The 26,925-nt window shown below is 42.4% G+C and overlaps 1 long non-coding RNA gene across 1 annotated transcript; it reads right to left on the reverse strand.

Moving 5' to 3' along the window:
* Window positions 1-499: 499 nt before the first annotated feature.
* Window positions 500-26,562, reverse strand: LOC144768924 (uncharacterized). Its single transcript, XR_013598652.1, has 2 exons — window positions 26,120-26,562; window positions 500-695 (listed from the first exon to the last, which is right to left on the reverse strand). It is a non-coding gene; the product is annotated as an uncharacterized LOC144768924 (long non-coding RNA).
* Between the last annotated feature and the right edge of the window lie 363 nt (window positions 26,563-26,925).

Consider the following 26,925-nt stretch of genomic DNA (forward strand, 5'->3'; position numbering starts at 1 on the left):
CTCGTTTTAGGCACTGTTTATTTTATCCTGAATTCATCTGCTTTATGCCAAGGTCACTATGTTAATCGCTTCACTTTAAGACCTATAACATAATGTTTGTTTTATTTGGCAGTTTGTATGACATTACTTTAACTAACGTATTTACTGATAAACAGTGTGAAGGCCAGTCCTATTGGCTGTGTGGTGCTGGTCGAATGTGTTTCCTGGTGTGCAATTGGCTCAGAATCCCCTCAGTAGCTGTGTTAGTATTGTAAAGGTTCTTTGATCAGTCAGTCCCCAAGTGACCACAACAATGCCTGTAGAGCTGAAACTGGCAGAAGAATTCCTGCCTCCACAACTACCAGTGCCGAATAACCATGATTTGTTGGATGGTTTCTTACCACTGATTGTGATATTTAACAAAGTTTGAGTAACTGTCCAAAGTCCGCTCTCATTTGCAGTCTCTGGCTGCTCAGTCTATCCTCCTAGATCTAATAAATGATGGAGACGAGTCAGGGACTGTGATGCTCTTTCTACTTTATTGGAAAAGTGACACAAGGAATAGCAGAATCACAAGAGGTTACTAGAGAATAACGTGTTAAGTCGGAGAAATAGAAGATGATCCCTTGTGTAGAAAGTTGAAAAGTGACTGTTTCCGCCAATCAGCGTTGTTGCAGAATTCATCAAGTAGCATAAAGGCCAGGGGCAGTGCTACCCTGCAAGAGAGAAAAACAGACAATGCTGAAAAACGTACTCCTGGATGAATGGAAAGCAAAGCCCTACAAGCAGATCACTGGAAAACCATGTTATGCTGTGATAGAAGACTTCTTTGTGCATGGTGTGCCAACATAAGCTGGCATAATTTTGCTCCTCATGAAGTTGATGCATTGGACAGGGAATTACAGTTCAGATGGACATTTTTAACAGTATATCTTAGGGAATATGTCCTGATCTGAAAATGAATATACCAGCCTTTGTATTTGTTTAGATTGATAGATGTATTGTAGTGGTAGTGTGCATGCTGCCTACTGAAGAGATTGTCATTTTTAGTTTATTTTGTAGTCCTGTGAATGCACACCTACAAATGAGTGTTCTTTGGGTCATGAGCACTAATGAAATTGGTTTGTTAGTAAGTTTGACTCATGTTTCGAATAAACGTCATCATATAGGCTTCACCCAATTATGGTCGCACACACTGGGGGGGGGGGCATGCACTTGTTTTAACACACATGGAAGTTGCCCTGAGCCTCTTCAGTCTATAAGTTGCTTTCTACAGTGACAGCCCGCTCATAAAAGCGTGTGTTCAGTCCTTCCCAACATTTACGAACAGGGCAGTGTTCTGTCTGTCCCAGCCCTGAAGAGGTTATATTTATTCACAAAACGCCGCCCCCCAGTCACACCTCTACCCTGCAGTTTTGCTTAGATAAGGTGGGGGGAAAGATTGGACACATTCAAGCCATATATTTTCCTTGCCTTAGCGAGATAGTCCGCTGTTGAGGGTGGGTAATCACCTAACATTTGCGTACTAAGATGGGAAGCTGTGTTGTACTCTGAATCAACCAAGCATCGAGGATGCTGCCTGTATGCTCCCGTTTCCCTTTGCTCTAGCCACCCTAGTCAAACACAGCTTCACTGATGATGACACCGTTGTTTCCAACAACAATTCGTGAGGCTCCAAGAGGACACATTACAACATGGGATACATAAATAGTATATTCACAAATCCTTGGCAAGATTAGTAAAGTCTGTATGTGCTGAAGATGGATAACACCACCCCTGCTCCTAACTAGGTTGTTTTCATTGTAGCACCACATTGGGCAAGACAGTAGCTATCATTACATGTAACAAGAAAGTAGTGTATTTTTCAGTTTTTCTGTCTTCCACAGTTGTGGGCAGAGTCTGGACCTATAACACAAAGTCAGAGATTAACAAATCAAGCTAGCTGACGGAGAGTGGTAAGTCAATCTACTTACACACACTGAGCGATCTCCGGAAAAAGGCATTCTCACACTGATCCTGATGAAGTCCCCACGAACCACAAGGACGACCTAAGGCAAAACAGGTCAACCAACCCCTAGGGGCTCTGCATCACTAACACGTCAACTAAAGCTCCATTTTTATTCCTTTTTAATGTTATCCCTTTCCTGACTAATAAAATACTTTCTATGGGAACTGAGGTAATTTTAACTCACACTTTTCACCACCCACCTATCACTCAAGGCTGCCATAAACCAAACAGTCTCCCTCCTGGTGGAGGACAGCAGATTACCAGGAGAACTCAGGTGATAAATACCTGAAGATGACGCTGCTCAGCCAACTGAAGCAACGGGGAATAAACATAAACTGCACCCTTTGTTAGTGAGGATGAGGATCTCCTTGGGAGACATTGGGAATCTGGAAAACTGACACACGTGATGTATTCCCTTTGATTGTGAGTCAAACACCCATTGAACAACAGAACCATGGTGTTGTTGTGATGGCCATTAAACAACAACATTATGTGTGTTATATTGCGGAATGTTATGTTATTTATTCTATGTCTTTACATGGCATGTAGGTAACATCAAGTCAGTGCAGTTCACAAAAAAGCATATCATTTTGAATCTATATAAGATGGAATTTGTATAATGTCACGTGGTTTGATTTGTATAAAAGGTCACGTCATATCACTTGCCTGAGGGAAATGATTATGCAAAATAGGAGATGTCAAGACTTTGAAGCATTTCTAGCAGGTATAAACATTTTTTGTTTTAGTTTGATATTTATTGAACATTTGAAATGATGTATTATTCATTTAGAATAGTGTATATAAGTTGTTGTTGCCTTTTTTATTTTATTAGGTGTTTTTAACTATCTGAACAAACTAATTTGATCTGATCAATGTCTGATGTGAAAGAGTGGTGAAGCTCGATTAGTTGAAATTGCCCTGCAATTGGTTAGAGAAATGCTTGCAAGCTTTACATTGGCAGTCAGGCCCAAGACGAGATGACTGCTCTTTCTGATGTGATTACACCAGCCATTCAAACTCAGTTAGCCAGCTCTGTGCCTGGGGTAGTTGAAGACCACACTGACAGTTGTGAACAGTATCATGGTTGCGTTTTTCACATCTCAACCACACTTGGCTGGTGTTAACCTCCAGTTGACAAGCAGTTTTTGACCAAACTAAGCCTTTTATCCCACTCTGCTATATATTAGACCTTTCTGTCCTATGGAGAAAGGAGAAGTGCATACATTACTTGTGGAATATAGCTCATTTTCACAGTTTCCTGCGAATGCTAAAGGCACACTTTCCCTTACCATCTGGGCACTTACAAACTGGGACACTTGCTAGTTGTGAAGAGAGGGATATATGTTGTAGTTCTGAAACATGTAGACTCTGCCTCTTTATGGAGGAGTGAAAATGCACACTTTTAATCCTTTGGGTGGTGTGCAAAGACAACAATAGAATTAAATATAATAATACCCCATAACACATTTTTACCTTACCAATACCTCCAACTTTACTACAGTATTTTGCAGGATAATCGAAACTAGATAATGTTGTTGGGTCACTGTTCTTATTTTGCTCTAACGGACATAGATCACCACACCTTAACATATAGAAGGTATCCATCATTTATTTTAGTTGCACTTTCAACTTTTGGTTAGAGGTAAAGGTGGCCTCACCATTTGCACTGTGTTGCTGCACACTCTTTCCTAAAGCTGGACTTGTAAGTATTAAAACAGTATACTAGATTACAAATTACCCTTGGAAAAATGATTTTGCATGACAACTTTCACAGAAATTATTTTAGAACTTCTCAATTTATCCATTTTATTCATCTGTTAGATGTGTCTGTCATAGACATAAGGCTGGCCGGGTGCGTAATAATACTGTGCTAATGATTTGTTTTTATTAGCTGATGATTTCAATGCCAAAATTTCTAGCCTGATGTACAGTGATTCCGTCTACTGAGGAAGGATGGGAGAGGAACATATTGGCAACGTGGTTAAACAACCGCATACATCACCAAGAAAGGTTTATGATGTATTTGATAGATTTGTTTGATATGATTATTTAATTTAAAAGTAAGAGGCACGTTGAGTGTCCTTTAACAGCTCTGTTTACAGGATTGGCATAATCATACCGTATCAATAAACATAACCTTCTGGCAGTCTCCTAATTTCCACATTCACCCCTATGCTGGTTTACCTTTCCCAAGAATTGAAATAATTATTTGATGTGGCAGAAAGTTTTAATGGGAAAATAAAGATATGTTCCTAGTAACCTAAAATGTTGACAGGGTATATTGTTGAAATAATAAACACCCTCCAGGAGTTTTGTAACTGGACACAGGTGTTGTATGACCTACCCATCTCTACAGTACGCAGTAGGAGGCTCGTTTCTGACAGTTTCAGGATTGAGAGAGGCACCATCATGGGAGTCTATGTCCCCCTGCTCTTTGCCCTGGCCATGGAGCCACTGGCGTTCATGCTTCATAAGGGAGTGCGTGGCTGAGGATATACCGTCGGAGGCCACCCTAACATAGTCTCCACTACACGGATGACATGATAAAATATTTGCAAGCGGACCCTTCCATTCTCCCACGTGAATGTCGACTTTAGACACCTTTGGCCGAATATACGGACTGCAAATTAATGGGGGGAAATGATGTCTATTCCCATTATTGCAGACCCCTGATGCCCCATAGTTAAGGAAGTATGACAGGATCTGGTGGAGGGTAACCTGGGTAGGGCATGATCCCCGATGCGACAATTGCTGCCTTTATGGACACAAGAATCTTAATCACCTAAGGGGAGAGTGTCCATTGCTAACATTTTAGTACTTCTGCGCTTAGCATATGCAGGTGATTTTGAAGAGAGCCTTCTTTGTGGACCTTCGGTGGTTACTGGCTGCCTTGATCTGGACAAATAAAAGGCATAAAGTGAAACTAGAGACGTTATATGCCACACTAGAGGATGGTGGGTTGGAAGCTCCCAGTTACAAGCCCTGTTATGCCGCAGCCCAACTCCAGAGGCCCCTCTGATGGATACTAAATGAGGCCAACCCAGAACAGCGACTGGCAAGCACTTTGGGGCCTGCTCACCCTTGGAGTGGCTCTTGACTTCCCTCCATACTGTAATCTCAAATATGCCAGCGTGGACTTGGAAGAAATGTATATTTTGGGGAAAATGCAATATCCCTTATGTGCCTGGCCTGACACTCTGACCCCTCCCACAGAGCAGATGTTGAACTAGGACCTTCCCGGTGGACTCTTGTACAGCTGCTGGGTTGGAGTTTGGGGGGATATAATAGTGAATGGTAGTATCCGAACTTTTGACCACTTGATGGCCGGAGGCAGACTCGATCCAGTACAGTTCCTTTGGTACTCTGCACTGTGGTGGGGAATCTGAGGAGACTGGAGGGGAACCCTTGACAGATGGCAGGTCCGCTGGACCTGATGCTGACATTGGCCGGCATCAGACAGGCTATCTCATATACATACAGGGCACTATAAGATCACAGCCCTGATGAGAAGTTCCCGGGGCTCAAGGTCTAGTGTGATGAGAAATTGACGAGAAATTGAATGTGGAATTACAAGATTCCACATGGAGGAGGTGGTTGGGTTCAATAAAAACGATTATGCCGAATGCGAGGTTTGGATTTACACAATTCAATTATTTGCACCACACATACCTTTCTCTAGACAGAATAGAAAATGTTTCCCCAGTACGGGGAAGAGGTGTCCTTGATGACAACAGGTTAATCCAGACTTCCTCCAAATGGTGTGGCTGTGTCCAACAACTGAGGGGCATATTACCAATGTTAAGCGATATTTATCGCTAACGATGCTTAGCAACGAATTGTTTAACGCAAAGCATCACCAGAAATTATCGCAGATAGACCTTGCTATTATCAAGGTTTATCGCAAAAGCGATAAAAATCGGCCGCAATGCATGAATATCGCTGAAAAGTCAGCGATATTCATGCATTACCGAGCTAATGCTCTTAGCCATGTTATCCACCTACCATTGGATAACATGGCTTAGAACTGCTCAGGGGCAGGTGTTAGCTTTTGGAGATATTCGCACTTAGCGCGAATATCTCCAAAAGTTGGTAATAGGAGATAGCGATGTTAGCGACTGTTTTTTGTCGCTAACATCTTGGCACGCCCACTTTGGATGTCATTAGTGATAAATTTCACTGACATGCAAAGCGGGGCCCAAGATGGTCACTATCTCCTACTAGCTGTCGCTAACTGGTGTTAGCGACAGCTAGGTAATAGTGAGATCATTTTATCTCCGCTTTCTTGGCTTTTAAAGCCAAAAAAGTGGAGATAAACCCCCTTGATAATATGCCCCTGAGTTCTTCTGGCAGACAGTGTTTGCCTGTGTGTCAGATGCTTTTATGACACAGCTGATCGGTCTCCAAATGTTGACATTGGTATCAGCAAAACGGTGTATCACAATGACATAGAGGAGTGCACTCGCCCCTCCCGTGATTGTGTGGAAAAGGGATGTGATTCCATGGGCAAATGCAGAGGTATTGGTTTGGATAGATGATAGAGCACGGGATGGGAGATGTAATGTCATCGAGCAATGGAATTAGTTTTCAGCCAGTTTAAATGTGATTCTTGCCCCCAAGGACAATGCTACTACATCTTAGACAAAAGGCCACTTGTTGGTTGCAGCCGTGAGTAATTACTCCCTATTGGAGTGTTGTGAGGTTCTGACTCCTGATGTACTTTGATAATTGACGGGGCTGGGCGTAGGGGATTGAGCAATTTTTGTGATTGTGCTTATCCATTATGTTAATTTTGGAATCATAATGGCATGATTGACATAATCTGATTTTCATGATCCTTATGTTAAGCTTCTGCAGGTATCCATGTTGTTGTACAGGCTGCTTACACTGAGTGACCCTTCATTGCGGTATTGTACTTCTTGTGGACTGGAAAATATATATTACGATGATGCCATGCCAGTGGAGTACAAACAGATAATTATAAAATCAATAAAAATATATACAAAAAATACAGGTGGTTTTCCACTCCTGATATTGAGCTGCATATTTATGATGCCCAGGCTAAATGTGTGCATTTTCTATGGCATGGGCCGGGTCTGGTGGCTCATGGACTAATGCATCCACTACAGGGGCCTGTGTTTAGCCTCATGGTCAAAGGTTTAAATCCCGGCGGGTCCACTCAGCCTTTCATCCATCTGAGGTCGATAAAATGAGTACCATTGAGTTGGGTAACAATAAACATCTGTTATTCAGCGCCAAGAGACCTCTGGGTGAACGTGCGCTTTACAAATACACATGTTATGTTATAGGCCTTGGAATCTACGCGAACAGTGGAAAGGGAGGTGCATCGCCATATGCTCTGATGAACGCCGTGCTGCTCACATTGTTTATGATACCTGATGGGATGGAATCTGTGAGGTGTACAGATGGCGCAAGGTACTAGCTGGTGATTAGACATGGGTTGCTGAGGATTCCCTCCCATCATACACCAGTAAACAACCCATGGCTCCTCCTCATCTGAGAGCCAAAGAACAAACTACGGCTGGTTAAGCTGGTACCACACTCCATACATTTACATAAGTAATTGAAAATTCATGCCCACTGTACATATTGCATAGCATACCACACCATATAGAGAGGCACTTCCTATTGAAATTGGAGGCATAAGGTACCAGGCAATTCTCAGATAGAGACCAAGAAGAGCAATTAAATATGATCATTGACGTTTTGCTACTTGCAAACAATATTCTTTCTATGAACAGAAGTCGCTGGCATCTAAAATGTAATGTTCCAATGTTTGTATTATATTCTGGTGGGATTTACAGCTATTGGGTTGGTAGCTGATGCTACACGTACTACATATTTGCATAATAAGGCACCTAGTAGCATACCAGAGGGTTGGCACCTCACCCTTAGTGGCTCTTTTGAGTACCACAACAATATCCAACTTCCTGTGAGAGGCTATTCTGCCTTATCTCTCCAACTAGCCAAGTGTAGGAAGGTAATGTGCTGGACTAAAGGCCTGCTCAGGATAACCGGAGGTTGGATAAGGGACCTGATTTTCTGTATACTTATATGTTACTTACATGCCCCTTTTGACTTCCGCAGGGTCTCTAAAAGACAGTATTTACAATAAAGAGAACAAAGTATTTTGATCTAAATCACTTGGGTCTTATTGTTTTGTATTCCACTTGAGGCAGCCTTGGAATACATAATCGCCACGCATTGTCGGATTGCACATGTTACTCTTTCACTACCAAATCAGTTTCATAATATTTGCTCCTAAGTTTGGGCATTGCTGTACTAAATAAAGTTAATTCCACTGGATAGCAAAGGGGGAGAAGTACCCTATCCACCAAACTGATGATTCACCAGTTCAATTTAGAGATGGGTCGATGGTCATGTTTATGACAACTGTGCCCCTGAAAGCTCAGCAGGTGGAAAACTTACGCCAATGGTCCTAAAGACTAGATCCTATCAGTTTAAGTACATAGGTCCAACTGACCTATTTAGAGCAAAGGGTCTGATTTTTCTGTGGTCCAAAACTGGAAAAAAATTACATTTAAATTCTGTGAAAAAACTCCCAGGGTGTGAGAGTTATTAGTGTTTTGCTTTTTAAACCAATCTCTTGATTTAGGAGTTTGTTTTTGAAAAACAAAAAAGTCTGGTGGTTGGCCACCAGAAACTCAATGGCTAATTACAAACGATGTGTACATTCATAAGATCCATTGTGGTGGCGGCTCTTGGAAGGCATAGAGATCTTCACTGAGCCAGTGAAATGCTAGTGTGAGCAAGAAGGGCAGGCAGAAATGTGTTGTATACTTTTGTGTTGCCCTTCCCAATAAAGTATTGTGTGCATAGCCCTGAGTTTACATGTCATTTGAGATGTCATCAGTGATGTCATTGACCATGTTATGAGTGATGTAATATGTGATATCATCAGCAGTGCATTGCGGGAGCGCAAGTTATAGTTAGCTCAGGTAAGTATAATGGCTAAATTTCACAGGTTTTGTACAAGTGAAATGTCAGCCTAACTGTAACGTTACTGTAACCTGTGTTTTTTGTCTCTGAATTTCTAAGGTTTTTTTAAATGCTAATTCCTAACTATTAGATCCCTGAAACAGGTGGATTTTTCAGTGAATTTGTAGGTTTTATTAAATGCTAATTCCTAACTATAATGTCCCTGTATCATTTATTTTTTCTTGGACTTTTACGTTTTTTTAAGTACTAGTCACATTTGCAGAGTGGTGGAGAAAGGGGGCTGGGCCTCCTACCACCTCTCAGGAATTCCTTTGCGTAGGACTTACAGGAGGAACCAGGTAGGCTTCTTGGGCCCAAAGGTCCCTCATAGGTAAAGTGGACTACATCCCCCAATGGTGGAGGAAGGGAAGGTGGCCTGCGGCCACCTCTCAGCAAACACACCTCCTGGCATGTTCTTTTTGGGTGATGAAGTCCTGTTGATAAATCTGGTAACCCGTTTCAACTGTGAACAGTCTTGTTCACTGTCCACAGTCGAAATGTGTTACCGGAGTAAATAAATTGAGCACTGCAGTGTGATTCTCCTGAGAGTGTGCTTTATCTAGACTTTTGTGCTTTCTATTGTGCTCCTTAGTAAGACAACAACGGTCCTTAATGCATCAAGTAAACACAATATAATGAATTATAGTCAACAATGTGTACTATAATGAAAAAAGGTGTCCAGCCGGACACTGTATTTAATCAATATAAGGTATAAAAAGATATTGTGAGCACAAATATACAGTGGGATACAATCCTGTATCCAATACAAGAAAGACAAAAACAGAAATGGAGAAAGGGTTTTTTCCAGGCAAAAGGAAGAAAAGAGGACCCTAATAATCAGTAGTAAATCGTATCAGAGCTGTCCATACATAGCTAACACACAAATGAAAACACAATGGAAAACTTGTGTGTAACTATTTAACTTGTCGACGGCGTTTCGATCCCTAACAAATAGATACAAGGATCATCATCAGGGCTATTAATGAATGCCTGCATATTAAATACAACCTTGAAGCTTGAGGCTTGAAACGGGCCGGAGGTGTTTATAAAGTCGCCACTGAGGTCACAGGGAGAGCCGGTGTCCACTGTGTGGCTTTGAGCTACCGGGTTGATAGCTCGGGTGGTGCAAAAACCTGATGAATGGAGGTAACCGGTGTGGTGTGATGCGGAACAACCGTTAACCACAGCATGGCTGAGAGCGCGAATTGTCCGATAAGTCTGATGGGATTTTGCTGCACGGGTTGGCAATAATGAACGCGGGACCGCAGAAATGTTGTCCCAGTCGGTGAGCTTCTGGTAGGAATGATGCTTCATACACCAAATGGCGAGTGTTCGCGGGCTGCCGTGTGCTGTGTCGTAGGCAGGAACGATGCCAGCGTGCCTGGTAGCCCGCGAACTTGATTTTAACTTTACTTGTTGGATTGCTGCAACCACACTATCCTTAGTGACAACCAGACTGAAATGGAGATAAAGGATAGTGTTTACCGAAAATATTAAAACTGAGGTTAGCTTCAGAATGCATGCTTTATTCCTTTCTTATGTATGGCACATGTATAAGGCTGCATATTTCAGAAGTGTTAAACCTAGCATCCTTGGATTTGTTCCCCCTTTTTTGCCTACAACCCTCTTGTTTTCTGACTTCGTTTTTGCTGGCTTTAGGACTCTGCCCAGTTTACCAATGCTAACCAGCGCCAAAGTTCTTGTGCTCTCTTTTTAAAAACATGGTAGAATTACCTTATAGACCTAGCTGTAGGAAATTCACTTTTCAGGTCGAAATCCCTCACTCCCCAGAGGTGACATGCGTCATCATTTGAGATGCCCCTCTCTAAGGAAAAACCTAGTTCCTTTGAGGGCTACAACCCCCTCTCTGAGAAAGAAGAGCTCAGGGATGTTTTGGTGTCAACTCTACCAGGATTTTACAAAATCCACAAGTAATGAGAACTTCGGGGTCCGGCAGTGGAGGACCTAGCAGGTGCCAAACGGGTACTTAGCTAACAGGGTGGTGTGCCATATTGCTAACACCCCCTCCCGAGATCCATGGTGTCTTAGACTTTAGCGCAACTCAATAAACTCGGTTCCACTCCAACACTCTGGAATCACAGAATAAGTTTTTGTACTTTTTTACATATTTGACCCCAGGTTAGGGTGGGCCTTAGCGCGCCCATACCACCAGGGCTGTATGTTTCACCTCACTTCTTTGCTCCTGACAAATGCCTGATATACCAAATCACAGAGGCTGAAACATGTTGACCTTACACTAGGATAATACCGGACTTTTAATTTGGTCCTTTATCCTACACCTTTTTAATTTAGTCCGATTGGCAAAACAAATAAATTCTTTTTTTGACTCAGTTGTGACTTTTTTAATACCACTTTCACTTCACACTCACAAAAAAAACACCAGCTCCGCAGTAACTCTGGCGCGCAGCACACCAGGGTGGCATTCGGGCACTCCCGTTGGGGCCCGATGATAATGCATGTCACCGACTAGGTCGGTGAGTGAGGGCCTTCATTTTAACCTATAGAGGTTTTCTTTGCAAATGACTTAAGACATAGTACTAGCATACTTGCCAGCTCCTTATATAGTCCATTCCAACAGTAACGCTACTTTGTTGTTCTATTGTATTTTGACCCGAGGGGAGTAGGAGCGTTTTTTTCCTTTCCCTTCCTCTCTTGTTGTTTCAAGTATCTCTGAGCAGCCAGGGCTGTGGGTCCCTATCTGATGAGTATCAGAGCAGGATATTTGTTTTTTATCAGAAGTAAGGCATGAGAGAGAACTGTTTAGTTTGACACATACAACTATTGTCTGTTAGTTACATATATTTATTTATTTTATTTATTTATTTATTTATTGGTATATTTGTATAGCGCTTCACTGTCACCCCAAGGGCACTCCTTTGAATTTAGGGTGGCAAAACAGCAAGGCTTAGCTTTTGATGACACAGTTGTGCAATCAATTTTGAGTACACCAGGCATAATAGACACCTTTCAAGTTAGACCTTCAACACAAGGCGATGACTGGTATAAACTTCTGTTGCTCAAGAAATCCCACTCCTGCATATATATACACGGGGCCATCATGACAGAATATCTGAGAGGAAACTGTGCACCAACAGGGTTAAGAGTCACCAATGCACCACGTCTGTTTTGGAGGATAAGCTGTTCCTAACGGATTGGTCTCTTGTGGTGTAGCGCGGCACCCGCGACTGGTGATCCTTATAATTAATACAACCAAACATATCGCAGACACAATCCTCATTGAAATACAGACATTGGAATCTCAGATAAAAGTTACCGAAGTGGTCCACCACCACCACCCTAGTGGTGGCCGCAGGGACCCTTTGGTTATCCCAATTTACCTCCACATGGGCACATTTTCCCATACCAACAGCAACCAAAGATTTTTCCAAACAATCCTTTTTTAGGTTAGATCCAGAGGAAAACGGCAGTACCAACAAGCCCAAAAGCATGGGCCGCCCCTACCGGCAGCACAAACAACACTGAGCATGACGGAAGCCCAAGCAGGGACCAGTAACGAGACGATTTAGTCATCAATCTCAGTCAGCGGCAACTGAAGATGGAAGAACATGCCCTCTTGAACAAGTGATTAGGCTTTGTTCCCTCTCACAGAGGTGACACCTTCGTGATCAAACAAGAACCTGCGCGATTTTTTCGCAAGATTCGTCTCAATTTCTTTTTCAGAGATAAGACACAAGAGATCCATGAGGAGACTGACACCAATACAGGGTTAAAAAACAAGTCTACATTCAATCCTCCTCTGTATCAGATTCCCCCCCAAGATTTGTCCTTTGAAAAAGTGGTCACAACTCAACCACTACCTGTGAGGGGTCTGACAGACTATATCAGAATCTGACTAGAAAGAAATGTCAAGCTATGAAATCACTTACGATCAAACCAGCAGACAAGGGTGGCGCCATTGTGGTATGGACACCACTGCCTACCGCACTGTTTACGGCAACTTGCCGATACCTGCTTCTAAATAATCAACAAAAAGAGGGGGGGGACAGAGGAGCGAGTTATGGTCCAGTGTCCATGCTCCTCTCACATGACAATTAAACTAAAGAAGGACACTGTTCCTAAGGTAGGGTGCTAAAAAAAACAACAACCATAAAGTAAGAGAAAGAGCCTAGGTACACAAAGGGACCCCCACAAAATAGGAGAAAGAGCAAGTCTTTGATCCTGTTGCCCTCACACACCCTTAGGGATGCCATGCTTCATCATCAGGCATTTGCTCCTCGTCGGGCCCAGTGCTGAAATGCCCGACAGGTCCCCTGAAGGGTCACTTTAGCTGTCGTCGACCAACATGTTTTGCGCCTCTATTGGCTCATGGACGTTGGCGCTTCTTCAGGATCAAAACGATATAGTGAATTGCACATGAATAGAATGATTAAAAACAAATACCCTCATGATCCGTCAGGCTGCACCATCTGCCTGTTTCCCATACAGGGGATTTAACCCTTCTTTAAAAACACAAAAGCTATGATTACAATAGGCTTTGTTTCCTTGTTTTGGGTTAACACTTTACCCCACCATGGAAGAAAAGGAAAAGTTTAAGCAAATGTGCAATAGCAAATTTCCCCAAATGGCATTTTGTGAAGTCAATAATAAACAGAATCATATGTAAATAGGCAGATGTGACATTACTGGTTATGAAAATTGTAATCTGACAATTGTAAACTGACAATTTATCCAGGCCCATTGTATTCATTGATTGTGACTAGAACTTACATAATGATTTTGTAGAGCTGTATGTGCATGAATAGGTAGTATATAAATACATACAACATTCAGCAATGAAAAACAATAAGTCAACATAGGATAAAAAAAAGCTATGAGATAAATGTCAGAGAGGGCGAGTCAGTGTATGATTCAATTGATATGAAACCCACCATGGGTGATGACACAATTTGCACAGATTAGGCTAGGGGTGCAGGGGCAATTGACCAATCACATTTCTGTCAGTAGGAGAGTTAGACAGGGTTGTGTTTTCGCTCCCACCCTATTCTCCCTTTATATGAATGGAGTGGCCAGCTTCCTGCAAGAAGAACCAGCAGATGCACCAACTCTGAGAGGTGATAAGGTACCAACACTTTTATTCGCAGATGACACACTGCTGGTGTCAAAGACCCCAGTGCGGTTGCAGCGTCTACCTAAAATGTTCATCTCTTTTGCCTTAACAGGGGGTTGGTTATCAACAACTAAAAAAACTAATTTATGGCCTTAAAACCCCATAAGTCCTACAAAGGCAGCCCCTTGGTGGGTGGGCCTCCTTTGGAAAGAGTTGGCACTTTTGATTACCTTGGTGTTTGACTATCAGATAAAATGTTGTGGCAGCCCCACCTAAAAAGATGCTAAATGGCCACAAGAGGGTAATGGGGCTACGTGGAAAGGAACATCGCTCTTCACATAGCAGACCGGTGGCCCCTGCACTCCAGGTCTACGATGCAAAGGCAGTCAGTGCAGCACTGTATATAGCAGAGCTGTGGAGATTTGATAGGGTTCACCATCTCCGCAGACCTGACCATACATTTTTAAGGGATCTAGGGCCAGATGTAGGTAGGATTGATTTACCGATTCTTAATTACCGAATTTTACCGATTCGGTAATTAAGAATCGGTAAATCTGAGGGGTGGGTATGTAGGTATTCCAGATGTGCTGGAATACCGAATCGGAGAAATTCGGTATTTACCGATTCGGTAAATACCGATCGGTAATGCCCATTCATTCCTATGGGCTTTGAAGCCCATAGGAATGAATGGGCATTACCGATTCGGTATTTACCGAATCGGTAAATACCGAATTTCACAAGGGTGCAGGGGGTGTCACTTTGACACCCTCTGCCCCCCCCCCAAAACCGGCTCGGCTGCCATGTGGCAGGTATACATGCCCTAAGGGCAGGTCTGCCTGTCATATGGCATAGGTGTGCATGCACACATGTGCATGCACACCGGAATCGGTATTTTACCATAAAATTGGATTTGATGGTAAAATACCGATTCGGTAAGGCTTTTGGGACTCTGAAGAGTCCCACCTACATATCAGATTTACCGAATCGGTAAAAATACTGATTCGGTATTTTACAGAATCGGTAAATTTACCGAATCGGTAAATTTACCGATTCTGTAAAATAGAGCCCCTACATACCGAAAAGCCATTTACTGGTCGGTAACGGCCGGTAAAACCCTACCTACATCTGGCCCCTAGTTATTTTGCCTCACTAGATTCCCCTCACCTCCCTCATGGGTAGGCGATCAATTGGTGACATTGTGAGGCTTCGCCCGCGGCTCTTTTGGGCTCGCATGAGGTGGTCCCCAGAGCTCCTACCCTATGCAGAAGCCTTATCTGATGTCATCCGGTTAGACACAAGTAACAAAGTAGGCTGAATCTCCATTGTTATGAAGATGATGTCAGCACTAGGGCTCCAAGCACATTGGGTTAAGCAGGACCCACCTAGGAAATAAGATCTTAAACGTCTTTACTGGAATTGGGTGGAACAACACGAAGTTAGCAAACAAAACCACATAATTTTTATTTCCACAAACTGACCAGCTACTTAGAGCTCTTTTCAGATATAATTATGGGTCCCTTGGGACCGGATGTTATATATGCTTTTTAGGTTTGTCACATTTCCTGTTTGTGAGACAACAGCTAAGTGGCACCCATGCAATCCAAGACCAAGGGATTGCCCATGTTGCAAGGCACCAGTAGAAAGTGTTGCCCAAGTTATGTTTGTTGGCCAGTGTTAGATCTGGGGGTCTCTAGTTGGCAATTGTATTCACCTTTGCCCAAATAGGGACCCTCACTTCTAAGTCAGGATAAGGGGATTACACTCCTAGATAACCCCTGCTCACCCCCTTGGTAGCTTGGCACGAGCAGACAGGCTTTTGTCAGAGGCAGTGTGTTAAGCATTTATGAATATACACAGTAATACCATGAAAACACTACAGATGGACACAACACAGGTTTTATAAAAATAAGTATTCTTTAAATAGACTTAACACAAGACCATAAACGACAAAAATCCACAATCCTACACTTAATGTTGACTTAAAGATGATTCAAGTTGCTTATTTCAAGTTGATGATAAATGCGCCAAAGTTCTCAACAAAGTACATGGATGCGTAACGCAAAGTAAACAAAAGGCTCGCAAAAGGGGAGATGCATCGGTTCCGTGGCCCAGGGGAGCGGTTGCGTCCTGCCTCAATGCTTGCGCAGAGTAGGGAATGCGTCGTGATCTTTACCGGTGCGGAGTTCATGCGTAGATTCTCGGCCTGTGGGCCCGTTGCGGTGCGCAAGATGGCGCCTTGATGTGATGCGATCATCCAGTTGCAATGCGAGAAGATGGCGCTCTTGATGCGGTGATGCGACAATGATGTGAAGACGCCCTGGCAGGCTTGCGACGACTCTGTACCTTGGAGCCACGACAGGCCCTGCGACACGTTTCTCAAGTGATGCAATAGCGACTCTCTCGATGGTGTCACGCTTCTCCAGTGATTTTCCAGCAGGCAGCTTCGATGAACACACGCTTCCAGGGAGATGCGGCAGCGGCACGCTTCTCCAGCGATGCGATGATTTCAGCTGCGGCAGCGACACATTTCCTCTTGATGCGTTGTGGTTCCAGCTCCCAGCAACACGCACATGTCTATAGATAGAATTCCCAGCAAGGAAATTCACAGGGGGAGCTGGAGGTGAAGTCTTTTGTCCCTGAGACTTCAGCAGGAGGCAAGCACAAGTTCAAGCCTTTGAAGAATATTCTGCAGCTTCCTTTAGTTCTTCTCCTTGGCAGAAAGGTTTCTTGTTCCTAAAATCCTTGGGTCTGAGTCCCAATATTTATACCCCGAAATCCTTTGTTCTCTGAAGGCAGAGAGGCCTCTGCTTAGTCCAAAACCGTTTCTGAGCACTTTGTTTACATGACTCTCTTCTTTCTTTCACTGTGCAGGCAGAGACATCAGCTGCCCCACAGGAGGTGGAGCCAGCACAGGGGAGGGAAGATACAGCTCTGGAGCACTTTGTTCACAAGATTCCTTCTCTCCTTTCACAGTGCAGGGCAGAGACTTCAGACAAGCCGCAGGGGGTGGAGCCAGCATTGTCGAGGGAAGGCCCAGCCCTATTCAGGTCCAGGTGCAACTCCTTCCTCCCATCTAGATGCAGATCTCTCTATTCACCAAGGGGGTGCCCCAGCCTGTCTCCTGGAATCCCCCAGCCCTGTCACTCACAAACCCAGACAAGGAATACACAACCTAGCAGAGGCAGGCCTGGACAGTTAGGCAAGAAAAAACCTACTTTCTAAAAATGGTCCAGAATGTTAAAACCAACTTTACTAAAAGATGTGTTTCATCATTCAGAGTTCAGGCATACTAAATTCGAAGTTCCACCATGTTCCCTGAGTCAGCTAGGATTATAAGAATGTAATAATCCAACTGCACATTCTGGCCTATGGAGAACAGGTAGCCTTCAATAGTGAAACACTAAAATGGCTGTATTTCACTATTAGGACATGATACACACACCAGGGAATGTCCTACCTTAGACTTACAATGCACCCTGCCCTTGGGCCTACCATAGTGGTGTCTGATATGAAGCAAAGGGATAGTTTAGGGACAGGCAATTGGGTGTGCTTGGCTAAGTCGACATGGCAGTACTAGACTGCACACAGCCTTGCAATGGCAGGCCTGAGACACACTTTACAAGCTGCTTCCATGGGTGGCACAACCAGTGCTGCAAGCCCACCATCAGCATTTGATCTACAAGCCCTTGGCACACATGGTGCACTGTACTAGGGTCTGACAAGTAAATCAAATAACCAATTCATGGAGTCACAAATCAGTACATCAATTTAACATAGGGAGCACTTGCACTGTGGCACTGAATAGCAGTGGCATAGTGCTCAAAGCATATAACCAGCAAAAACATATCATAACAGACGAGGCAATCCGTTAAAAAATGGAAGGGAGATTCACGCCAATGATGTCAGGTCTTACACGTGTCCCCTACAGCTGAAATGTGCGGAGAACAACCCTTCCCCTTGGGAGTTCTCTTCACTAAGTCGGAAAAAACTGGACAGACCATCAGCTTTGGCATGTTCTGTACCAGGGCGGTGTTCCACCGTAAAGTCCATACCCTGTAGGGAAATGGACCACCACAACAACTTTGGGTTCTTACCCCTCATCTGCATTAGCCATCTGAGGGGCCTGTGGTCGGTCTGAACACGGAAGTGAGTCCCAAACAAGTATGGTCTCAACTTCTTCAGTGCCATTCTTCTGCTGGGGACCCTGCCCGCCTGTGCCGGAGTGTCCCATGTGACCCTTGTGGACCCTGGTACTGACCCGGCGGTCCGCCTCCTCAGCAAGCTTCCTAGGATTAGTCAGCCTACTATCAATCAGGTGCTGGCGTAGCTCAGGAAAACAGTTACTGGACAAGTGCTCCCATGCAATTGAATCAAGAAGCCCCTGAAAATCATCAAATTTGCTACCCTTCACCCAAGCATCCAGTGCTCTGCAAAAAAAGTTACATACTCAACATACGTACTGTTAGGAATCTTTGTGCAACCCCTGAACCTCTGTCTATATAACTCAGGAGTTAACCCATACCTAGCCATCAAAGCATCCTTCACATGGGGATAAGAATTATGAACATCAGAGGGCAAATCTAGCAGTGTGTCCCGCCCCTCACTCAGGAACGGCCCCCATAAACCCGTTTCCCAATATTTCTCAGGGACCCGGTGGGAGGACATGGCTACCTCATAGGCCTTGAACCACTACCACCCTTGATTCCGCCTGCACTGGCGGTGTGCTGCCACCAGAGGAAGAAGCTTTAAATTGTTGGCCTTTAGTTCCAATTATCTCAGAGCCATATCATTCTCTATTTGGATTCTCCTTTCTTTCAGAGCCAGCATTTTGCTTTCCAGCTCCAGTTGCCCATTCAATTGAAGTTTTGACATCTCCATTTCGTGTAATCTTTTTTTTCCCTGCCTGCCAACTCTTCTGGTGACAGGCCTTTGCCCAAGCCATTGTTGCCCTCCACCTGCTCAGTTTCCAGCAATTCCTCAGTGGCTTTCTTTGACTCTACCCAGGCCCTAAGCACCTTTTGGTAGTGTGCCTTGACTCTTGACTCTACATCCAGTCTGGATAAAGCAGAAGCCCTTCAGCTGGTTTTGGGTGTAGCTCTCTAGTCGCTCTTCTTCCAATTCTATTTCGATTCCATCAGAGACTATAGAGGCTGCCCTCTCCATATTGACTGTACCAGACATGACTTGTAAAAATGGAGATTTCCAGCACAACAAGAATCAAAAGTACGTGGTTGTGCTATTGGTCTGCACTCACTAAGAAGTGTTCACCAATCACTGTACATGAATCACAAATGCAAATTCGAAATCCCACCACTGCCACCAATGTTGGAATTGGGGGTCTCTGGTTGGCACAGGTAAGTACTTGTGACAAGCAGGGACCCTTTCCTCTAGTCAGGACAAGGGGATTACCCTAAAAAATAACCCCTGCTCACCCTCCAGGTAGCTTGACGCGAGGAGACAAGGCTGTTCTTAGGGGGGTTGAAGGTTAAGAATTTGTAACCACATACAGTAACTCAGTGACAACACTACAAATGGACACCACACAGGTTTTTGTATGAAAAATAGATACTTTTATGTAAGACTTAGCACAATACCCAAATAACAACAAAAATGACCACAATACTAGTAGCAATGCAAAGTTCTTGATAAATGCGTAGTTTTTAAAGTCTGGTATGATTCATACTCTCTGTCCGGCTCTTACGGCAATGAAAAAGAATACACGAGAGTCTAATCAGCACAGCGGACGCTTCAGTCCGATGCGTAATCGGATGGAGTTTGAGTTGTACACAGCACCTTTAGAGATGCGTCGGGAACGGACGAGGCGTTGTGAAGCGAAGGCGATGCAAAAGCGTTGTTGGCCAGTCATGGGGCGAGCTCCAGCTCGTTGAAGTCGTCTGTATGAGGCGTAGAGCGGTGAGCCACGTTGATTGAGGCAGACGGTGCTGGATGCCATGCATTCAGCTTACGATGCAGCGTGCGAGCCATACTGCGGGAGTTGCGATGTTCAGAAAACAGCGTTTCCAACAGCTCACTTCGAGGCGGATGAAGTCCACTGGTCCTGGGACTTCGTTTAGGGGACAAGCTCGATTCCAAGCCCTTGGAGATCTTTGGCACAAGCAAGAAAATAAAGTCTTTTGAAATCTTTCACCTCTCCTTCAGCAGCAAGGCAACCACTGCAAGCCAATCCCCCAGGTAAGGGACAGTACTCCTCCTTCAGCTTTCCCAGTTCCTTCTCGTCGGGCTGAGGTTTCTTCTTGTCAATTCAGGATCTGATTTCTTGGGCTCAGGGTCCCAATACTTATACCACAAATCTTTTGTTCTCTCAGTCCAGGGGGGCTTTGCCTAGTCCAGCCCAGTTCTAGAGCACTTTGTTGACATTATTCTGGCTTTTCTTTTCAGTGTGCAGGGCAGAGTCATCAGACGCTCCACAGGAGGTGGAGCCAGCATTGTGGGGGGAAGGCACAGCCCTATTTAGAGTCCAGGTGCTCTCCTCCCACCCATCTGGATGTAAATGTCTCTATTCACCACCTGGCTGCCCCAGCCTGTCTCCTGGAATTCCCCAGCCCTGTCACTCACAGAAACCAGACAGCAGATACACATTCTAGGACAGGCGGGCTGAAATGGTTAGGCAAGCAAAGACCAACTTTCTAAAAGTGGTATTTGCAAACACTGAATATTAAAGTAAACTTTACTAAAAGACGTATTTTATTATTCTGAGTTCAGGCATACTAAGCTTGAATTTCTACCATGTTCTCTGAGTCTGCTAGGATTATAGAGTGTAATAATTCCAGCAGCCCATTCTGGCCTATGGAGAACAGGTACCTTGCAATAGTGAAAAACAAAATGTGCTGTAATTCAACATTAGGATATGCCACACACATTAGGGCTTGTCTTGCCTTAGACTTACAATGCACCCTGCCCTTGGGCCTACCATAGGGGTGACTAATATGAAGTTAAGGGAAGGTTTAGGGACTGACAAGTGGGTACACTTGCCCAGTCAGCATGACAGTACCAGACTGCATGTAGGCTCTGCAATGGCAGATCTTAGACACTCATTACAAGTATGCTTCTGTGGGGGGGGGGGGCACAACCAGTGCTGCAAGCCCTCTAGCAGCATTTGGATTTACAAACCCTGGGCACTCCTGGTGCACTGTACTAGGGTCTGACAGTAAACCAAATAAGCCAATCATGGAATCCAATAAATCTAGCAATTTGCCCTGGGAGCACTTGCACTGTGTCACTGGTTGTCAGTGGCACAGTGCTCTGAGCAGCAAACACCAGCAAAACATATGAGGCACAGCAATAAAAATGGAAGGTAGACCCACGCCAATGGTGCCAGGTCTAACACTCGACAACATCAGGGGCATTTCTTGCTTCTACCCTGGCCCTTAGCGCCTTTTGGTAGTCATCCTTTTTAGAAATGCCAGGTGTAGCTACTTTCAATTTCTTGCAGAGATGCTTGAGCTGTTTCAAAGTATAGGTTTCCAACCTCTCTTCCTCCAATTCACGATCCATAGATGCAACAGATGCTGGTTTACTCAAGGTAGTAACAACTGGGAGTTTTCAGGAAAAAACTGTTCCAAGTAAAAAGATTCTAAAAAAAAGTATGTGGTCGCGTTTGGTCAGCACTCACTAGTAGTGTACATCAATTACTGTATATGAAACACACAAATTCAAATTCCAAATCCTCACCGCTGACCGCCAATGTTAGATCTGGGGGTCTCTAGTTGGCAACGGTATTCACCTTTGTCCAAATAGGGACCCTTACCTCTAAGTCAGGATAAGGGGATTACACTCCTAGATAACCCCTGCTCACCCCCTTGGTAGCTGCAGACAGGATTATCTCGGAGGAAGTGTGTTAAGCAGTTATGAATATACACAGTAATACAGTGACTACAGATGGACACAACACAGTTTATGAAAATAAGTATTCTTTATAAAGACTTAACACAAGACCACAAACGACAAAAAATCCACAATACTACACTTAATGTTGACTTAAAGATGATTCAGGTTGCTTAGTTCAATTTGATGATAAATGCGACAAAGTTCTCAACAAAGTAACGCAAAGTAAACAAAAGATTCGCAAAAGGGGAGATGCGTTGGTTCCGTGGTCCGGGGGAGCGGTTGCGTCCTGCCTCAATGCTTGCACAGAATAGGGGATGCGTTGTGATCCTTACTGGTGCGGAGGTGATGTGTAGATTCTCGGCCTGCTGGCCCGTTACGGTGCGCAAGATGGCACCTTGATGCGATGCGATGATCCAGTTACGATGCGAGAAGATTTCGCTCTTGATGCGGCGATGTGATGATGATGCGAAGACACCCTGACAGCCTTGCGACGACGCATGTGCACGTTATTACCTCTAGTCTCCATACAATGTTGTCCTGAGGAGGGTTGGACAATCTTAAAAGGTTTTCTGGGGATTGCAAACTGGGGCTAACTGAAGAGGCCCCTCACTCGGAAGCTTTGCAACACCCCTTCATATTCTTTTATAATGTTTTAATGTATGTTTTATTGTCTTATGTTGTGATAACTGCTTTATTGCTGACCTGCTGAATTGCACACTGTACCCTTGCTGTAGTTGTGTACCAGGATGAATTGTTTCCACTAATTTATTTGTAATGTGTTGCTGTTCGAATTGACCATGTTTAATCCTCCTCTTATTTTAGATGCTTTATAGCTTTCATGACAGGAGCTGCTCGAAATAAAGCTTATATACATATACATTTAATTAGCCAGTATATCATAGTTCCACCATTCGACTGGCTTTTTATATTAGTCCTCTCTGTAACAATCATGCTCTGTATGAGCCGCCTCTCCATAACTCACAGGAGCAGCTATTCAAAATAGTTTCTGCTGTTTATCGGGCACTAGACACTCAATACTGCTATTCTCGATCAGCTATACCCATATAGTTTTGAACATCGATTGAATCATAGAAGGTCAAGGGTATTAATCAAGGAAGCCAGTAGGATGACATACCGAACATTGTAATATTACAACTAAAATGGCAACCAAAGCATGATATTGAACCAAGATGGCACAGCCCTCTCCTTGCCTCCCTGTCACCCGCCAATAGGAGCATCTTTTGGATATTTTAAATGAAAAACTCAACCATATTGCATTTATTTATTTCTCAGCAATTGATAAAGGCATTGGTGCTGACACGCGTTTTGCTGAAACAAATTGAGAAATGCGCCTGAGAATTCCTGTACAGTTTTTCCACCCCAGGGAGATTAGTTTTGTGTGTGTGTATTGATATATATAAAATATGTATATCTGCACAAATATATATAAACATATATATATATAGAAACATAAATATAATATATATATATATATATATATATATATATATATATATATAAATGTATATATATATATATATATATCAAGAAGTATGATGATTGGAGTTGGATTCCAACAGACTCAAGGATTTTTGTTCTAAGAACATTCAGCAATATGGATCAGATTCTGCTCAAACAATGACATACCGATACCACAGATGATTCAATGAAATTAATAAACACCCTCATTATTCACGCTGAACAGAGATTTTTGCCAGCAACTGAGAAGATCTAGGATCTAAAAAAATCCTTGGAAATATATCAAGAAAAAGAAGAGGGGAAAAAACGATCAACTAGAGAAAAAATTTTGAGAAGCATGAAAAAGAAGCACAACTTCAAAAATGTAAAACATTCAACAGGTTCAACACAGACTACACCACTGGATGAATGTACACCGTTTCCAGATGATTGGATGCAATTTATAGCAGACAAACAGTGGATCAAATGCTGGACAATGGGAGACCCCCTTCAAGCTTAGAAAGCTCTGACGTCAGTTCAGGGGATGAAGGACCAGTTACAGTGCAGTTCAAATTGTGTTTGCCCAGAGAAATGCACCTCTTCTGAATGATAACCTGAGTGAGAGGCAAGGAGCTCTAACTACTGAAATCAAAAAGAACAAGGGGGAGCAGTAAAAGCCAAAGACAAAAGTGGCAAAAGTACAAAGAAGTGTACAGCACAAACATATGCATTTCAGAGGATGATTTGGTAATCAACTTATGAACAAAAAGTTTGAACAATATGTATAGAAATTTGCTAAATAATGGTCTCACATTTTGGTCCTGTACAGAAATAAATTTACCCCCAGCAATAGTGACTTTATATACATTTTGAAGACACTATTTACATTTTTTACTGACTTAAACAATTTGTCTTCGCCACTCCGATTGCATATGATCTATTTTAAATGTATACCTACAAATGAATTGTGGAAAAATGAAAATGTATATTCTATGTACTTTTATGGTTAAAAATAACCGAAATAAAGTTTAATGAATGAATGAATTTTGAAGAAAATGAAAAATAAAAAAAATACTTTGTTATGAAAACATACACCATGAGAAGGTATAGTGCTCCTCAAATATGTATAACTTTGATAACAGAAGATGTTGCTCCCATGAAAGTTCTATATAGCCTAGAAATGGAATCATGCACATCACTGATAGTTGAACATTTGGAATAAATATCATATTAGGAGTATTGGTAAATAATAGGAATTGAAACGCATGAATTGATCTTCATTAGTTGTATACCAAAATCAAAGTTATGCCCACAACTTCCACAAGGAAATAAATTAGATCTGTTTCAGGAATTGATGGCAGAGGAATTAAGAGATATATATCTAAAAGAGAGAAAGAACTGTTGCCAACAATGGAGAAATATGGCTGTAGAAGACTGGTGGGGATTAAAAGATCTACAAAAAGACAAGTACATTGCCATAAAAGACTCTGATAAGGGAGAAAACATAGTGGATCGCATTAAATAAAATGAGGAAGTAAAAAGACAGCCGAATGTTCCTAACTACTATGAAAGATTGGAAGAGAATCTTACTAATTAAATAATGATGGAATTTTATAAACAACTGCAAGATTGGCATAAAAGATGGCTGCTCAAAGATGAGGAATTCCAATATTTGCAGACGAACCACCCCCCAACACCAAAAATATATGTATTATTAAAGGTATATAAGAGTCTAGAAAATCCCCCAGGATGACAAATTGTGAGCTCCTATGATGCTTTATTTGACAATGCATTCAGATTTGTCGATATCTTTTTCTTCCCATATGTAGCAAACCTCCCAACTTATATCAGGGACTCAATGGACGTTTTAAATCACATTAATGGCATTCCATGGAAGACAGAATATATAATTCCCATAACTGCATTGTAAACCAACCAGCTGCACTAGTATTGTATTTGCCAACAGTGTACATCCCAAGCCATTGAAATGGAATGTGCCCTACAGAGAACGTTTAAGTCTTAACAAAAATTCTTCTGAGGTGCAGGAGTTTATAACTAAGGTACAAGAGATGCTCGTTAAAGAGACAAGGCTATCCTGTATCTGTTTTTGTAGATGCATTAAAGAGTGAAAAGGCACGAAACAGAGAGGATTTGTTGGTGCCTAAGACTATCAAAAAAGATATACAAGAAAAAATAACAAGATACATAATGGATTTCAAACCTATAATACAAAAATGTCAAAAAGTTACAATTTGAGTATAAAATGAGCAATGAGACAATTGATTATTTGGACATTTAAGCGTACATTGAAAATGAAAAAATGTGCACAAAACTGCATATTGAACCAAATAGTTGCAATTTTTATTTATTTGCCTACAGTGAATATTCAAAATCACTGAAATGGACAGTCCCCTATTGTTATTTTTAAGTATGGTACTTTACCACAAAAAATTTATCAAAATCTTGAAGGTTGAGAATTAATATGCATCAAAGGAAAAGTTAATTTTCTATTGCATTTTTGAAAATATCATAAACTCCTTTGTCGAAAATATGTTTTATATCATTTTATTCTGTATACAAGCATTTCAATTGTGAATTACTAGAGACATATGGCACGCAGTGTTCAATGATTTAAAACAGGGAATGACATATGCAAGCTTGTGCTTAAAGGAGGGGGGAATGGGGGATGTTGACATTTAAATAGACAATCTAGACGTTACCACTCTATGGCCCAGTGGATGGCGCCGGCATCTACTCGTAGCGTTTGTTTGGCATACACGGTGGAGCAGGCTGAAAAAAGAAAAGAAAAATATTTATGAAGATCAAATACCGGACTGTACCATTTTTCCTATTTAAACCTTTAAAGTTTCTGCCTATGGCTTAGCTGCCTCAGGAACAAGCATATATATACATTAATGAAGATATTATATCTATATATATACAAAAAGGAGTTATCATCAGTGATGTCATTTGAGATGTCATCAGTGATGTCATCAGTGATGTCACTGACCATGTCATGAATGATGTAATATGTGACATCATCAGCAGTGGATTGCGGGTCCGCGATATATAGTTAGTGCAACTAACTATATATGGAATTTCAATGGTTTTGTGTGAGTAAAATAAGGTTTTTTAAATGCTAATTCCTAACTATATATGGTCTATAACCTATGGTTTTTTCAGTGAATTTTCAAGGTTTTGTAAATGCTAATTCCTAACTATATATAGTCTATAACCTATGGTTTTTTCAGTGAATATATATATATATATATATATATATATATATATATATATATATATATATATATATATATATATATATATATATATTCCGCTCCAAAGTCCACCATAAGGCAATCTATGCACACTTAGTGACGGGTGCAGCTTAGTATGGAGGTGGTTCCATACATAAAATATACGCTCCTGTTCCTCAAAGAAAAACACTGCACACACGTGGCCCCTTCAAAGACGTTTTAATCGCAAGGACGCGTTTCGGCGTTCTGCCTTCCTCTGCTTGCTTATTAAA

Source organism: Lissotriton helveticus, chromosome 7 (assembly GCF_964261635.1).
Source record: "Lissotriton helveticus chromosome 7, aLisHel1.1, whole genome shotgun sequence".
NCBI lineage: Eukaryota > Metazoa > Chordata > Amphibia > Caudata > Salamandridae > Lissotriton > Lissotriton helveticus.